This window comes from Phyllostomus discolor, chromosome 2, assembly GCF_004126475.2.
Source record: "Phyllostomus discolor isolate MPI-MPIP mPhyDis1 chromosome 2, mPhyDis1.pri.v3, whole genome shotgun sequence".
Taxonomy (NCBI): Eukaryota; Metazoa; Chordata; class Mammalia; order Chiroptera; family Phyllostomidae; genus Phyllostomus; species Phyllostomus discolor.
This window is the reverse complement of record NC_040904.2, coordinates 126,302,464-126,320,011: the sequence shown is the minus strand read 5'-3', so window position 1 is coordinate 126,320,011 and position 17,548 is coordinate 126,302,464. Positions and strand designations below refer to the sequence as shown.

At 42.2% G+C, this 17,548-nt stretch overlaps 2 long non-coding RNA genes across 2 annotated transcripts; one reads left to right on the top strand and one right to left on the bottom strand.

Moving 5' to 3' along the window:
- Positions 1-6,506: 6,506 nt before the first annotated feature.
- On the top strand, positions 6,507-11,897 carry LOC118498973. Its single transcript, XR_004901472.1, has 3 exons — positions 6,507-6,590; positions 9,978-9,980; positions 11,887-11,897. It is a non-coding gene; the product is annotated as an uncharacterized LOC118498973 (long non-coding RNA).
- On the bottom strand, positions 7,294-15,037 carry LOC118498972. Its single transcript, XR_004901471.1, has 3 exons — positions 14,897-15,037; positions 8,078-8,257; positions 7,294-7,641 (listed from the first exon to the last, which is right to left on the bottom strand). It is a non-coding gene; the product is annotated as an uncharacterized LOC118498972 (long non-coding RNA).
- Positions 15,038-17,548: the final 2,511 nt, after the last annotated feature.

Genomic DNA, 17,548 nt, shown 5'->3' with positions numbered 1-17,548 from the left:
GTCTGATGATTTGTGTGATGTGGAAGTATAGACAATTTGCTGATGGGCCTCTCTGGGATCTAAGTACGGAGCTGGGTATTCATGTGACTTGGATGTTTTAGTTCAGATTCTTTTCACTAATAGTAATACATAAGCAAATCCCTTAATTTTTCTGTGATTTAGTTTATCATTTTTAACATAGAGGTAAAAATGCCTTTCTTAGGACTTTCATTTTGTTTTCCTTAGATTTAAAAAAAAAGATTTGTTTTGAAATTGCTAGGAGATAATTTTCCATTGGTCTCTTGTGTTTCTGCACATTTTATGAAGAGAAGCATGGACAGCCTTTTATTTCGGACTGTCCTTTTAAGAATATTTGTATAGGTACAACTTTGGATAATAGAAAGAATGCCTACCTTTGAAGAAGGGGGTTTGTTTGTTTGTTCTGCAATATAATGTACATAATGTCTCTGTCCAGGGCAAAGTTTGGGTAGGTTTACTTACAGCCTCTTGCAAGAAATTGGGGTTTCTTAAGCCATGTGGTTCAAACTCACTGCCCATGTAGCATTTACCTGGTCCATGTGTCAGCTTCGTAGGACTGGGGGAACACGTGGTGCCAGTGTGACCAGGAAGCTCATGCTGTTTGGTGCGCCATGAGTAATAAAGTCCTTTGTCTCGGACCCAGGAGAATCATGTCTTCTGCCAGAATCAATGAAACTGTAGTAGGTTAAGATGTTAGGTTATAAGCAGGGTAAAATCGTAGATCCTTCATAGTTCTTGGCAAATAATTCCAGGCATGCAAAAATAATACAATGAATTTCTATTTATTCTTCACTCAGCTTCCTTATGTGTTAAATAACCACAGGTCAATGATCAAAGCCAGGAAATTAACACCATATACAATTATATGATACTATTATTTAATCTATAGATCTTACTTACATTTTATCAGTTGTGCTACTAATGCCCCCTTTCTGGACCAGGGTCCAATCCTGAATGACACAATGTATTTTGGCTCTTCTATTATCCTTAAGTATAGGCCGGTCCCTCAGTGTTTCTTTGTAGTTCATGACCCTGACACTTGGAAAAGTACTGGCTAATTTGTTTTTGTAGAAAGATCCTCAATTTATATTTGACTAATGTTTCCAAATATTAATAGAATGGGTGCGGGAAAGAGAATACCGTAGCAGTGACCTTGTACCTTTCTCAGTGCATTACAATGAGAAGCCCATAATGTCACTATGTTCTCTCAGTGATATTGACTTTGATCACGTGATTGAGGTGGTTTCTTCCAGGAGTTACCTCTGTAAAGTTACTATTTTTTTCTCTGTAATGAATAAATATCTCATGGTGAGATTCTCTGACACTATGCAAATATCATGTTTCTCATAATACTTTTGCCTACCAATTTTGGAGACAATAGTTTAAAAATACTTTTAAAATGTACTACCTAACAGGTGGGACAACAAGGTAAGACCCCAGAAACCAGGACTGAAATTAACCTAGGACCCAGAAGAATGAACAAGTGTTAGTACTTGCATTTGCCATCACCGGTGATCTGGGAGAGCTTTCAATGGCCATGCACTGAGGGTGGGAGGCAAAGCCTAGGGTCTACCCAAGACAAGAGGTCTAAATTGGAGATCTACTCAGAAAGTTGAGACACCCTTAAAGAATCACGTTCCATGGACAAACCAAGAAAAACACCTCTCTAAAAGAAAATAATGGGATCTTTGCCCTGGTACTGGATAAAAAAGAATAAAGGGAAGAGTCTCCCCTGGTAATCTGTAATGGCATGCTCGTTCCCACATGAGTCTTGACTGACATTCAAAATCTTTTACTTAAAATTTTTGTTGAAAGTGGCTCCAGAATGATAGCTCCCCTTAGCACTTGACAAAAACCAAGAGAGATATTGTCTGAAGAAATGTACTTTAAAACCTAGCCTCAAAGAATTCCCTAGAAAGAATGAATATGAACTGACAATTAAAAAGATATTTTTAACAAAAGAAGAAAATCATAAATCCATGAGCTAAAAACAAATTGCAGATTCAGATACATAAAGACTGCAAATATTTTAATGATCAGATATATAATATAAGCTACTTTGTATGTTCACAAAAATTAACAGGTTTTTAAAATATGATTGAGAAATAAGTGTCTATTGGCATTAACCAGACACATTTGAAAGAATTTGTAGAAAAATGGAAAAATTATTGAAATTAAGATTCAGTGGATTGATTAAGCAGTAGGTTAAACCTAACTAAAGAGAGAGTTAGTAAACTGGAAGATATATCTAAAGAAACCACATAGAATATAATAAAGAGAAACAAAGATGGAAAATATGAAAAAGGTAGAGACACATGGGGGCAGAGTGAAAAGTTTTAATGTGGTTTAATTAGAGTTATGTATAGAAAGAAAAGAAAGGGAACAAGGGGGAAAGGAATATCAGTAAAGATAATTAAAAGAGAATTTTTCAAACTGATGAATGACATGGCTCTTCAGAGTTAGGAAGCCCCATTACTCCCAAGCAGGGCAAGTCTTGACATATTCAGAGTGAAACTACAAAATACCAAAGACAAAGAGAAGATCATAACACCTAAAGAAAAGGACTGTTTATTTACAAAGGATGAGTTTTTAGAGGCAGCAAAAGAAACTGAAAAAGCTTCTATGTGCTGAGAGAAAATTGCTCTTGATCTATCTACTCATCTGTCTATCTATTTATCTATATGCATGCCCAGCAAAACAGCCTTTCAAAAATGGGGATAAAGTAAATATATTTTAAACAAACAAAAACTATCTGAGTTTACAATAAACAGGTGCTCACTAAATGAATTTCTAGGCTAGTAAGTATTTCAGGAAGAAGGAATAATTCCAAAAGAAAGAATTGAGATGCGAAAAGGAAGTGTAATTGAAGAAAAGGAAAAAAACATGAGTAAATCTAATCATTAAACAAAGCAATAATAGTAATCAATAACAGTGAGTGCAGCATGAAAGTTGGAGTAAGGTATAGCCAGAATTAAACATGCTAAGGTCCTTGCACTGATCAGGAGATGGGTAAAAATATTAACTTTGATTTGAAACTAAATAACCACATAAAGCATAGAAATTGAAGAGTGTAATTTTGAAACTAGGAGAAAGAAAAACAGAATACATTTTTTTAAAACAAAAAGAGGGGAAGAAACAAAGAACAATATGGTAGAAATAAATCCACCTGTATCAGTAATCACTATAAACACCAATGTACTAAACTCTCCTATTTAAAGGAATGAGACAATTGTTAGACTAAATTCTTCTGTGGAAGGGAAAATGTAGTCAGACTGGATTAAAGATCTGATTTTGTGCTGTCCTCAAGAGACACAATGCAAACACAAAGATACTAAAAGGGCAGCAGTAAAGCCCAGGAAAAGATATGCTTAACAAAGAGCATTGAAAGAAGAACCTGAGTAGTTATAGTAACATCAGAAAAAATTTACTGTTAAGCAAAAAGCTTTACAGTAAAGAGGTACATAATGATAAAAAGTTCAATTCACAAGAAAGATACAACAATTTTAAACTTGTATGTAACCAGTAACAAAGCTTCAAAATATGTAAAACAATATATGTAAAAGAACGACAAGGAAAAATAAACTAATTTTCATCATAGTGGGAGGTTTTAGTATTTTCTCTCAAATGTTTGATAGCTCAAGCAGTAGAAAAACAAAAGAATAAGAAGATTTGGGCAAGGCAATTTACAAGCTTGATCTAATGGCTATATATACCATTCTATACTAAAGAAGCGGGAAAGAGATCTTTTTGCAAGCAAACTTGGAACATTTAAGAAAATTGTCTACATGCTATGTCATAAGCCAAGTCTCAAGAAGTTTCAGTGTCTTATAGATTACATACTATGAGTATAAAGAAAATTAGTATGAAATTAAAAACAAAAAGATGACTAAAAATGATGCTATGTTTGGAGATTTAAAGGCATATTTCAAAATAACTCCAGGATCAAAGAAGAAATCATAATGGAAATTAGAAAATACTTAATGTTGCTTGATAAGTCTAATATTGTGTATTAGAATGCAAGGAATAAATTAAAACAGTAGTTAGGGTGGTTAGAGATAGTTAAAGGAAAATACATAACATATACCTATATATTAGGAAAGAAGAAAGTCTGAATAGTAGCAAGGTAAATGAATTAAGAAATTAGAATAAAAGGATAACCTTTTAAAAAGTAGAAGGGATGTAATAATAAAGAGCAGAATTAACAGAACAGGAATATGAGATAAAATAGAGAAGACTAACAGAACTAAAGGTTGTTACTTTAAAAAGATTGATGAAATTGAGACTGGCAGCATTAATAACTAAGAAATAAAGAAAAAGGCACAAAAACATTACACATAAGAAAGAGGATTTAACTATTTGTTATTGATTGAATTGTGTCTTTCCCAAAAGATATGTTCAATCTCCATTACCTGTGAATGGAACCTTATTAGGAAATAGGATCTTCGCAGCTATAATCACCTGAAGACAGGCCATTAAAGTGAGCTCTGGTCCACTGTGACTGCTTCCTTCTGGAAGGGAAGAGACCCAGACATAGACACAGGGAGAACATTGTGGAGACATGAAGGCAGCAACTTGAGTGATGTGCTCTAAGTCAAGAAACCCCAAAGCCTGCCAACCATCATCAGAAGCAAGGACAGAGGCCTGGCACAGATGGTCCCTCAGGGTCTTCAGAAGGTACCAACTCTCTCCACACCTTGATTTTAGATTTCTGCACTCCAGAGCTGTGAGACAATAAATGTCTGTTCTTTAAAGGCATCCAGTTTCTGGTACTTTGTTATAGCAGCCCTCACAGCAGGAATGAAAATATGAGAGAATATTATATCATCTATTGCCAATAAATTTGAAAACTTAAATAAAAAGAACAAATTGCCAGCAAAATATTAATTGACAAAATGGACTCAAGAGGAAATAGAAAACCATTAAATTTGGGTGATGAGCAGTCAACAATCTTCCTACATAGAATATATCAATCCCAGATGATTTTAGAGGTGAGTATGCCAAACATTAAAGGAAAAGATAATTTCAATATCATTTTACTTCTTCTATAGAGTAGGAGAAAGGGGAACATTTCTTAAGACACTCTATGAGGCCAATATAACCTTGATACCAAAATCAGACATACTTGTTGGAGAAAAAATAATCACAGAACCATTCCACTAATGAGCATAGGTGCAAAAATCCTAAATTTAATGTTAACATATTTATACTAGGCACATAGAAAAAATAAGTTATGACCAAAATGGATTCATTCCATAAATGCAAAGCTGGTTCAGCTTTTCTTGTTAGGTATCAAGACATAAAAATCAATGCTAATTAAGATAATTGGTACTGATGAAGGGACAAACAAATAGATCACTGGAACAAGATGAAGTCCAGAAACCATGTCATACAGTTTTAGAAACTTGATATATGACAGAACTGCCACTGGACACCAGTGGGGAAAGTATGACCCAATAAATGGTGTTGGGGCCACTGGCCATCTCCATATGAAACTGTATCTGCACCTGACACCACACACACACACACACACACACACACACTTCTAATTTACATATGAAGGTCAAAAATTTAAGTCTTTTAAGAAAACATTAGCAAGTGTTTTTATGAATTCAGGACTTGGGAGGAGTTTTAAACAATAAGCAAAATTACAAAAACATAACAATGCAATGTTTTGGATAATGGTAATTTTGGATATGGTAAAATGAAGAATTTCTGGCCATCAGAAATCACTGTTAAGACAAAAAGGTACATACACACTATGAGAAATAATACCTATGCAATGAAAAAGGATTAGTATTCAGAATGTATAGAAAATTAATCAAATTATTAAGAAAAACACAATAGAAAAATGAGCAGAAAACACAAATAGGTGTTTTCTAAGAAAGAAAAGCTGAGTAACCAAGGAGCATAAGAATGTCCAATTCCTCTAATACCCAGGGATGTGTACAATTAAGACCACAACAGGTAGAATTTTAAGTTAAAAGTCTGACAGTCCCATGTGTTACATGTAGCTAATGTGAAACACTGAATACTCCAGGGCACTATGGCTGAGGCTGACAACTGGTCCAATTACTTTGAATCTTATTTAGTGAAAATGAGGATTCATATGCCCAAGGACTCAGTGATTCCATACATAGATTCAAACCCTGGGAAACTGTTGCACAGGTACACTATTAAACAAGTACAAGAATGCCCATAGAAACATACTTTTGAGGTAGCGGAAACCTAAAACAATCTATGTGTTAATCAAGAGCAGAATGATAAAAAGCTGTGGTGTAGACATATAAAGGAATACTATACAGTCGTGAAAATGAAGGGACTAGAGGTATTACACATCACATCAATGGATCCGAAATTATTGTTGTAAAAAAAGTAAACAAAAACACATACACTATGAATCCACTTATTTAAATATGAAAAAAATATTCTCATTTCAAAGCTTACTATAAAGTTACACCAGTAAAGACACTGTGGTTATGGCCTAGTATAGAATAGAAATATAGATCAATGAAGCAGAATAGTGAGTCCAGAAATGGACCCACACATAATGTGGTCAACTCACTTTGACAAAAGTGCCAGGGGAATTCAGTGAGAAAATATAGACTTTTCAATAAATGGTGTAGGAACATTTGGGTATATATGTGAAAGAAAGAATAGACCTTGACTTACACTGTAAACCATAAAGAAAAACTACCTTGAAATAGGTCATAAACCTACAGATAAAACCTATAACTTCTAGAAGAAAACAGGAAAAAAAATGTTTTGACTTTAGGTAATGCAAAGATTTTTTAGGACATGAAAAGCATTAACTTAAAAGAAAAAAAACCTGACAAACGGACTTCATCAAAACTAAAATCTTCTCCTCTATGAGAGATACTGTTAAGAGAATAAAAAGATAAGTCACAGACTGAGAGAAATATTTGCAAAATATATATTTGATAAGGTATCCAAAATATAGGAAAAAATGCTCACAACATAATAATAAGAAAAGAAACAGCCCAATGAAAAGTTAGCACTGAGGATTCCAACAAACATCTTCCCAAAGAAGAAATAGAAATTGCTACCCCTGAAATAAAACCACACAGGAAAGGATGTTCAAGATCATTAGTTATTAAGCATATGCAAATCCAACCACAACAAGATGCCACACGAGCCTATTAGAGTGGTTAAAATGAAAACTGACAATAGAAGATGTTGGTAAGGACACAGACTGACTAGAACTCTTACGCATTGTTTGTAGGAATGCAATGTGGCTACAGCAACTTTAGGAAATGGTTTGACCATTTCTTACAAAACTGAACATGGATTTGTCATGTGACCCAACAATCCCAGCCAAGAGAAATGAAAAGATATTTTTACACAAAAACTTCTGCACAAATGTTATGGTAGCTTTATTTATAATCATCAAACACTGGAAACAACTGGATAATCAGTGTGAATGAGAAACCAACTGTGACGTTGGAATACAACTCAGCAATAACATGGAGTCAGCTATTGACAGGTGCCACAACCGGGATGAATCTCAAAAGCATCATGTTATGCCAAACAAAAGAAGCCAGGTTCAAGGCTGCATCCCGTATGATTCTATTTCTATGATGTTCTGGAATAGGCAAAGCTATAGGGCTGGGAAACAAATCAGCCATTTCCAAGACCTCGGTGGTGGGGAGGGAACTACCCCCTAAGGGGCACAGGGAACTCTGGGGGGTGGAAAATGTCCTGCATCTGGATTATGCTTGTGGATACACAATTAGGTTTTTTCAAAATTCATAGACACTAAACTATAGAGACTGAATTTTACTGCATATAAGTTATACTTCATCTATCTTGATTTTTAAAGAAAAGAATGATAAATCACTTAGGGACGCATCCGTAAATGGCAAAGCTGTTTTTAAAGGCAGTTACTTTTCAGACCAAGCGAGTTCGGCAGGATTCGGGAAAGGCAAATGCATAGGTAACTGCGAAGGGTGGATGGGGCTCTGTGTTTTAAGAGGGAAATGATATGGAAATGAATTTTTTAAACAAGATTATATTATTTGGGAGAAGAAGATGAAATACTTACCCTGATCTCTTGGCTGGGAATCATTCGTTCAGCTCAGAGGGACTAAAGAATAGGGGGTGGCTGAAGGTGTGGAATTGTGAGCATAAGAGAAGGGGCTGGTTCTATTCATTTTCTCCCCAGCATAAGTCTCCAGTCTTCCTTGCTGAGCAGTCCCAGAGGTAGCGCCTTCCCCATCCTGCCCTTGGAAGTGAAGAAGGCAACCAGTCACAGAGGGAGCCTCAGGCAGGTGACCATTCTGATCTCTCCCCCACCTTACCCACCAAACACAATTTGTTACCTAAACACATGCTACACATGCTAGAGAGGAAGGTCCTTGAAGGCAGAAATAACATGAAGTAGTAAAAAGAACATGAACTTTGGAGTTGGAACAAGTTTTGAGTCCAGGATGGTTTACTAAGTGAGAGTCCTTGGGCGAGTTAATGAGCCATTTGGAGTCTCTATTTCCTTGCTTATAAGAATGTGCACATAATCATGCCTACCTAACTGGCAGGTCATTGATGTACTCTGATGTGTTTTGAAATAGAGAAGTAGTCTGAAAACCCAGATGTAAGGGGCAAGGAGGGTGGGGCCTTCCCAGGAAGACCAGTTAATGGTGCCACGGTGTCAGTCAGCATCTGGCCCTCCGTCCTACTGCTCCAGCACTGGGTCTCAGCAGGGTCCCAGGGTGGTCAAGGCTGACCCACCATAACAGACAACTGTGGACACTGGAATGGAACTGCTTGGGGGCTGACATTCACCTCATTTCCAAATTTCTGGGGAACAGAATAGGTGGGGAAAGGGTACAACTCAGTGTTCTATGTACATTCTCTTCTTGAGGAGAGGGAGTGAGAGAAATCAGATTCCAGTCATGTAGCTGCTTGGTGAGAACAGAATGAAAAGACTGAAGATATCAACAGTTACAAAATGAAAATATGTAATGGTGTCGTGTGAGGAACATTTGATGTGTTCACCTCCACAAGAAAGACAGCTGCCTTTAGGACGCAGTCTCTCCAAGCCAGGGCTCTAGATTTTCTCAGGACTGCTTATTTGGTGTTTCCGTGGTGAGCTATCTCTTTCTTCTGACTGGCCACCTTTCCTGTGGATAGCCCTTTAAGTAAGTGCCTACAAAACCATTCTCTCTTTAAGGCAATTGCAAGTTCTGATCTGATGCATTGTGAGTTTATTTCATGGATTTTACTCTCTGAGAGCAGTTATTCACCTCATTTCCAAATTTCTGGGGAACAGAATAGATGGGAAAAGGGTACAACTCAATGTTCAACGTACATACCATGTACCCAGAGTATTTTATTTTTTAACGTTATTTTTTAACATTTCATTTATTTATTTTTAGAAAGAGGGAAAGAGAGGGAGAAAGAGAGGGAGAGAAACATCAGTGTGAAAGAGAAATATCAATCAGTTGCCTCTGGTATGTGCCCCATCCAGGGGCCGAACACACAACCCACACACATGCCCTGACTGGGAACTGAACTGGTGATCTTTCATTTTGTGGGGTGACACCCAACCCACCCAGCCACACTGGTCAGGACCCACAGTATATTCTTGATAAACTGTCTCTTTCCACATATATGAGGGATTCACTGATTCCCCACGTAAGTTATTTATTGTAGTTTTGTGTGTGTGTGTGTGTGTGTGTGTGTGTGCATGTGTCCAGCACTGTGCAGGGTTCTGGCACAAGGCTGGTTCTTGATTGTGCTGCTGTAACGGTTTCTGTTGGTGGAGAGGAGACACTGTATCCCCAGCACAATGTTGCTGGGCTTGGAGACATTTCCCCAGGACTTCTCTTAAGAATGGAGAGGTAGTCCTTAAGAACGCAATCACATTTTTATACTTTCCAACCAAATAAACTGGGACAATCACCCAGATACCAGGGCAGAAGGGAATAAATGGTTGCCAGTTGGAGGGTGTTTGCTTACACCAGGCACTCTGTCACATTCTTCACACACATATTTTATTGACTCACTACAACACTGTGGAGGAGGTATTACTATGCTCACTTTATAGATAACAGAACCAAGACTCAGAGGGGCGAAAGAAAATTCGCTTAGGCTCACACTGTCAGTAGCAGTGAATCTGGGATTCAAACTCAGGTCTGCCCAACACCAGACCCTTCATCTCTGCTCTCCACCCGGCCCCGGAACAGTGGCACTAGCAGCCTCAGGAACACTGTGGCCACGAGACAGCGCACAAGCCCACTGCCCCTCTGCTTTTCCATATATGATCTCATGACACCTGGTGTGAATTGTGACCTCTCGTGGCCTACAGCATCAAGGCTGTCCCTCACTGGTCACTCCAGGCCCTCCCCAGTGAGGCCCCGACACACCTTTGTGACCTCTCTGCCCCTAGACCCCAGCTTCTGCTGCACACGGTCTGCTTTCCTCAGAGTCTCTCGGACTTACCCACCTTAACTGGCACCAAACATTTTCTCCTATTCTTCTTTTGGCTCAAGATGGCCACCAGGCACCAGTCAAGGGCCTGCCAGAGTCCCACACTACAAGGCCACACCTCAGCAAGTGGCCCCAGGGCCAGGTCTTTCTCTGGACAGCCACCACGCCACACCACTCACCCCCGGCTCTTCCCATTTGTTTATTTTTCAAAGCCACAGGAAAAGAACTAGGAAGCAGAAAGGTGAGAATAAGCCTGAGTGAACCGGGTGATCCCCTCCTCTAAGGTCTGGGTATACTGACTCTGTGCTGCTCCCTCCATCACGCTTCCTACTGACCACGTACCCAGCAGATGTCTGGAGTGGTGTCTAGACTACTTTGTTCTTCCTCAATATGTAGCACATGCTGACCACATGGGAGATATTGAGTCTCAGATATGAATGAATGATTGAAATGAATAAACGAAGAATTCCTGAGAGATATGGAAGAGGGCAGCTGACTATTACCAGTTGTTACAGAATGGGACACGGTGCCTGAATACTGGTGGGACTGCTAGGAAATGGAAGAGGATTCCGTAGCTATTCAGAGAGAGTTTGGTGAAGATGCTAAAAACAACTTTTGGAGTCTGATAGGGTTTGAATCAGAACTCTGCCACTTCACAGCCCTGCGACCTTGGCTAAGATACTTAAGCTATCTGTGCTTTTACTTCGTTATCTGTAAGAAGGGGTTGAATACCTACCTAAAAGGGACATTATGATGATTAGATAAGACAATTTGTGTAAGTGCCTGGCAGAGTGAATGTTCCATAAAAGATATTTTATTATGATTAGAGAGGGAGAGGGGAAGGAAGAGGAGGTTTGGAGGAAGACCACATTCAGGGAGTTTGGAAATGTGTCTAGTGCCATTCCCCCCGGCCCTGTGACAACCAGTGTCTTCATTGTCTTGGCAGAGACACCCTGGAGCCCCCACTTTGGTCATGGATCACTCCGGTTTGTGGAAGTGGCAGCGACAGCTGTCTGCTGAGTGGTGGCAGTGGTGGCAGGGGTGGAGCCTGGTGCTGGTGGCGTTCTTACTGGGAGGATGGGTGTTATTCACGTCTGGGGAGGAAAGAACAGTGGGTGCCGGAGCACTGCAACTAAACCGTTGGTTTATTTCAAGCTTGCGAGACCTCCAACCATCTCTTCCCATAAGCCCCCCTGACACGAGGGCAGAGGAGGTAAACCCAGACCAGATGTTTCCTCTCCTTCACTATCAGTGCCTGTCTTGGGGACGTGGTGGGGGTGAGGGGAGGAGGAAGTAATGAAGGCATTAGGAGATGCCTTAATGGAACCCCCATCTTCTTCACCTGGAGCCTGCAGCCTTGGAGTGTGTGCTCCCTGAAGTTCTGGGGGGCACCCAATGAATGTCAGTTGCATGGCCACACCTAAGGTCAAATCAAACCCAGGGCAGGTAACGGGATGGCCCATTTCCTGGAGGAGCCCTTTGGGAGGGAACTTGGAGGGTGGCTGGGAGCCATCTGCCTAACTCAGTGAAGAATAACTGGGTGGGGGAGGAGAGGACAAGAATAGATCTTTGGCTCATCTGCACCACTTGTAGAAACAACCTACAGGGCAGAGATAGCAGCCTGGAGAATTCCAGCAGCTCCCAGCTCTTCCACTGGGATCTCTCTGGGCATCAGTCTTTTTATCTATAAAGTGGGGAGAATACTAACACCTGTCCAGATGACTTCACTCCCTCATTGGGAGGACTTCACCAATAGTAATTGTCATGACGGCGCTCTACAAATGTGCAGGATCAGCGTGAATGGGACTTCACAGGGCGTTGGCAGGACGGGAGATGTCATTTACAGGCAGGGAAAGTACCTAAGTGCCCTTCCACCTGCTGTACCCACGGTAGGGGCCTCAGCTGTGGAGACAGGTGCACATCCTCCCAGATTATTCTGAAATCATTGTGGGTGCCCAGTAAGCACTTCTTGGCTAGAGCCTGCGAGAAACAACTGAAAGCTGCTTCGAGCTGAAAAATCTCCTGCACCAATCAATCATCTCAGAGAGTTTGGTTTAATCTCCTTCCCTGAGATACATCTTTTTTCTCACGCGAGTGGCTGTGAGGCCCCCACCAAGTCAGAGACTGGGGCAAGCTGAGTTGGGCAGGCATTTTTTTCTTGGTAATCATCCCAGTTTCTAATTCTGAAGGCAAAGGAGGTGCCTTCATCCCTCCCGAGACTTAAAAAGCCCAGCAAAGTGGGTGGTGTCTTCTCAGAGCTGCTGAAATGGAACAGATTGCCTCCAGATGTAGTGAGTGAGCTCCCTGTCAGAGGTGTTCAACAACACAACACTGAGCTCAGTAAACCTTTGTGTATACTATCTTAATCTTTGCAACAACCCTGTGAAGAGGGGACTATTATTGTATTATCATACAATACTTTATCATATCATATCATACTTTACAGATAAGAAGATTGAGGCTTTGGGAGGTTAAGTGGCCTCAGGTTTCATAGCTAAATAGCACCTTCTAAAAGCTTGGAAGTCAGGCCACTAGGGACAGGCAGGGCCTGAAAGTCGTACCACGTGGCCCCCTGAGGTGAGGCCTGACTGGACAGCAGAGAATTTTTCCCCAAAGGGCAAGCCTTGAGTTAAAGTCCAGAGAAGCTGCCCTTGGGTGAGCCTTGGTCACCCTACCCCTCCTCCTATGACTGAGGGAGCTCATGTCCCATTCAGGCTGACTAGGCCATCTCAGGCCTGAGGGATTGGGTGCAGGGAACAGCTGGGGGAAGGGGAGGGGTGCAGCATGACCTGGGAACCAAAAGAAGACTGGAAGTCATACTTTTATTCTTTCATGATCAAAATACTGAATTCTGTGTGTGTGAGAGAGAGAGAGAAAGAGAGACACAGAGAGAGGTGGGGGTGGTGTTTTCAGGGAGGTAGAGCATTGCTTTTGTATGAATCTCTTTTTTTTTTCCTCTTTTTTCAGCAAACCACAGACTAAGCTACACATTCTTTGGCCATTTCCTGACTTAGATTTTGTTGAGGGTGGGGCGGGGCAGGGGGGACAGAAAAAAAAGAGTAGGGGTGAGGGAAGAAGTGAGACAGAAAGCAACACACGCACACACCCTCCACACAGCGCTTCTGGCAATAAGGAAGTGAGACAGATCTTTTTCATGAATGGGCTTAACTCAGCCTTGCTGAACTTCCGCTCTCCATTCACCAGCATTCAAATTTCACCTTCTGACCATCCAAGGCAGCTGGCTGCTGGCCCAGGAACTAGCAGTTTGAGATCATCCCCCCTGACCACAGGCAGCAGTGTGCTTACAAGAACCTCCTTTACTGAGCTGGTAAATCCCAAATAATCAGGGTGTTTTACAGGATACCAGGTTTGGGGGGCACTAACCCCATGGCTCCTCCCAGGGATATTGCTTGGTGGAAGGTGGTGGTGGGGCGGGGGTTGTTCAGAATTCATGCCAGCAGTGTGTGCAGAGGAAATCCTCCCACCTAGGAGCTGCACCCTGGGAAGCGTCAGTGCCTGCCTTAAACTTACGGGAGGCCAGCGTCATCATTTGGAGAGGACACTTAGAGCTCTTCCTGTGGGGGCTCTGGGACAGTTAGCTGTGGCCTGTGAGGCTTCCATTGTTTCATTTTGGATGTTAGTCGGTGGAGGAAACTGCTGTCCCTTGAAAATCAGCTTGAAGTTCCGGAGGGTTTGTCCAGGTAATGGAAAGGCCGGTCGCAGGGTCTCAAGCAAGTTATTTAATTCTGCTGGGCTTCAGTTTCCTCTTGGGGCAGGAATACCACTCAGCATGGTGGCTGTGACGACCAAAGGAGCTCAGACAAAAGATATGCGCCCCCGAACCCCGGCAGTGGACCTGGCCCCACAGGCACTCTCAGTGAAACCCTGCTGCCGTGATTCGGAGAGAAGGAATGGCCCTGAGAAGCTCTGAGATTCCAGGAGTGGTGGCTGTGACAGACTCTGAGTAGTGGCCTGGAAGAAGGGAGACACGGGGCTGGCCTGGCCTGGCCTGGACACCGAAGAAGGAAAGGTGGGGCAGGAGCGGGACGGGGGGACTGAGCTGTCCTTTCTCTGTTTCTTTCCCATCTCCTGCAGCCCCTTCTAGGGGAAGATGGAGAAGACAGAGGAAACGACATCATCTTCCTGTCCCCACAGTGGCTCCCATGGCTCCCACACTTGGGTGGGTTATAAGGGCCCCCAAACACCCATGTCTTAGAATCTTAGGGCCCAGAGGCCCAGAGGCAGGGGCATGGATGAGATGACCTTGAGAGTGCCTCCCCACTTTGGGGCCCAGCGCCTTTCCCAAGGCTAAGTCTAGGACAGAGCAGGAGAGCTGCATTCCACTCTGTGCAGCTGCTGTGCTGCTGGACCCGGCTCTGGGCACTGGGAATGGACTCGGAAATACCAGTGGGCTTTGTTGGGACTGATTACTCACAGAAAAGGAATGATATCCATTTCACTGGACTTTCTAGGAACTTGTTTGCAGCTGGAGTATCTGGGTCCTAGGTCCCGTCTCCAGCACAGAGAGGCTGCTGAGCAGAGGCCTGGTGCTGGAGAGGAAAAAGAGGCCTGGGTGACCAGGCTGGGGGAGCCCCGGAGGGATCAGTGTGATTCCTTTTATGAAGTTGGACCCTGAGTCCTCCTGCCCTGTGATAACCAGAAGCAGCTCTTTCTACCCATTTTCCTTGGTCTCCTCTCCTTCCTGTGCTTGGAAGGCAGAGAAGACAGCAAAGGAGGGCAGAACCCCTGCTGATGGCAGAACTGGAGGCATGTGAATTAGGACAAGAGGTGTGGCTGTGATAGAGGAAATGCCACTGATCCAAGATTAATCAAGGCTGCTCTGTCTCATTGAGTCTCATGCCCGCCCGGTGCACAGGTGCTATTATTATGCCATTTTTACGGATGAGACGACAAACCCTTGTGAGATTAAGAAATTCTTCCCAGATTACACAGCAGATGGATGAGCTAGAAATTAAGTCCATCCTGCTCATTTATAAAGCATGTGGCTTTAGCTACTAGACTCCGTTTCATGTGCTCTTCACGAGTTCAGCTTTTATGAGAATGAGAGATGAAGCATTCCCTGAGGGGAAGAGCATGTTTTATTTTTTCTCTATTTATCTCTACGATATACCTGGAACTCATTTTAATAAGCAGCTGCCGGAATATGCTGACATGGCAGGGCCACAGCACCCCCAGGGGCCTGAGAGCCTCTCAGGAACATGTCCCTACTGTGGAGGCCCCTCTTCCAGGCCTGTGGACATGCTTATCTCACCGCTGCTCACTGCTTCTTTTTGTTCCTTCCCCACGTCCACTGTCTCCCTATTCATTGCTTTTTCTGCCTCGTGGCCTTGATTACTGCTTTCTCTCTGTGAGGGCCTATGTGCCCCTTAACTATTTATCTTTAGTGCTGCTACCAGATGACCAAGTTCTTCCCCTCTTCTCTCCTGTTCCATGATGTTTCTGGTTATGAAGAACTTCTATGACTCCTTCTCTCTGTGTCTCGAGGCCCTGCAGCCCCGCACTCTCTGTCCCCTCAGAGTATTTCATGTTCAAATGCCCTGCTGAAGGCTCCGATGCGTTAGTCACTATTTAATTGGGAGTTTCCCTTGCCCGGTCTCTAGCCCACAGGTGGCGAACACAAGGCCCTCAGGTTGAATCTGGCCCTCCACCTTGTTTTATCCAGCCCAGTACCTTGTTTTTTACCTGGCGGCAGCGCCAAGCTCCTTGACCCTAGTTAAAGAGTAGTTACATTTACACAGTCCTAAAATTACATTCAGCCCTTTGAAGGCAACCTCAAGGCTGATGTGGCCCTGGTGAAAGTGAGTTTGACACCCCTGCTAGCCTAATTTCCAGGTGGCTGGCATTCTAGAGGGGATCACAGGTGCCCATCTTGGGTCCAAGTTATGGTGGCCAGGGTGGCAGGGTAACATGCTACAAAGCAGACAGGTTCAGTTTTATAAACTCTGACTTAAAAATGAGGAACCAGAAGCCCAGAGAGGCTGAGCAACTTGCTTGAGGTCGCACATTTAGAAGACAGTGGAACCTAGACTCTAGATTAGGACACAAGTCATCTGCTTCCAAAGCCTGAGAATTTTCTACTAAATCTGCTACCTCCCCAAACAATGTAACTGTGTGGTGTTTGAGTGTGTGTGTGTGTGTGTGTGTGTGTGTGTGTATGTGTTGAGAGTACTGAATCACAGTTTAAATAATAGAAAAATTGTAATTTCTATTCTCAGAAGATGTCCCTTTCAACCTGAAACTTCCATCTTTCTGAATAAAAACATATCATAAGAGTGTTAAAGTTAAATAAAACCTTTAGCACTAAGCTTAACATAGAATTGTTTGATGATATTATTAATAGTATTATAAATTAATAACATACTACTTACTACTGTTTTTAAAAAGAAGGAAACAGCCCTGGCTGGGGTGGCTCAGTGGACCGAGCACCAGCTTGTGGACTGGAAGGTCATCTGTTTGATTCCGGGTCAGGGCACAGGCCTGGGTTGCAGGCCAGGTCCCCAGTTGGGGGCATGTGAGATGCAACCAATCTGTGTTTCTCTCCCTCTCTTTCTCCTCCCTTTCCCTCTAAAATAAATAAATAAAATCTTTATTGAAAAAAAAAGACAAAAACAATAGAACTGCTACTAATAATGCTGCAAAAACCTGGTTAGAACAAAACCGACACAAGGGGACTGGCCACCGGGCTAAGAGATCAAGCTCTAGCTAGCACCAGTTAGTTGCACGCCCCAGGGAAGGTGGGGTCCCTCTGGTCTCCAGCAAATAAAGGGCTCATCCCTTAAATGGAGGCTTGGTCCAGTTCATCTCTATGGCTCCTTCTAGCTTCAACATCTGCAAATTTAGGAATTTGGCTTTGTGGCCTTGAAAAGGGCTGAAGAAAAGTATGGAAAGTGCTCTAGCATTGCCAAGTCAATTCCAGGGGGGACCCAAAACACCCCAGAATTTATTTATTAAAAATTGTGTATTTACTCTTGCATGTTTAAACTTCAATCACCTTCAAAGTATTCTCCATTTGATGCAATACACCTATTGAGACCTTTTCCCACCGCTCAAAATAGTTTTTGAACAC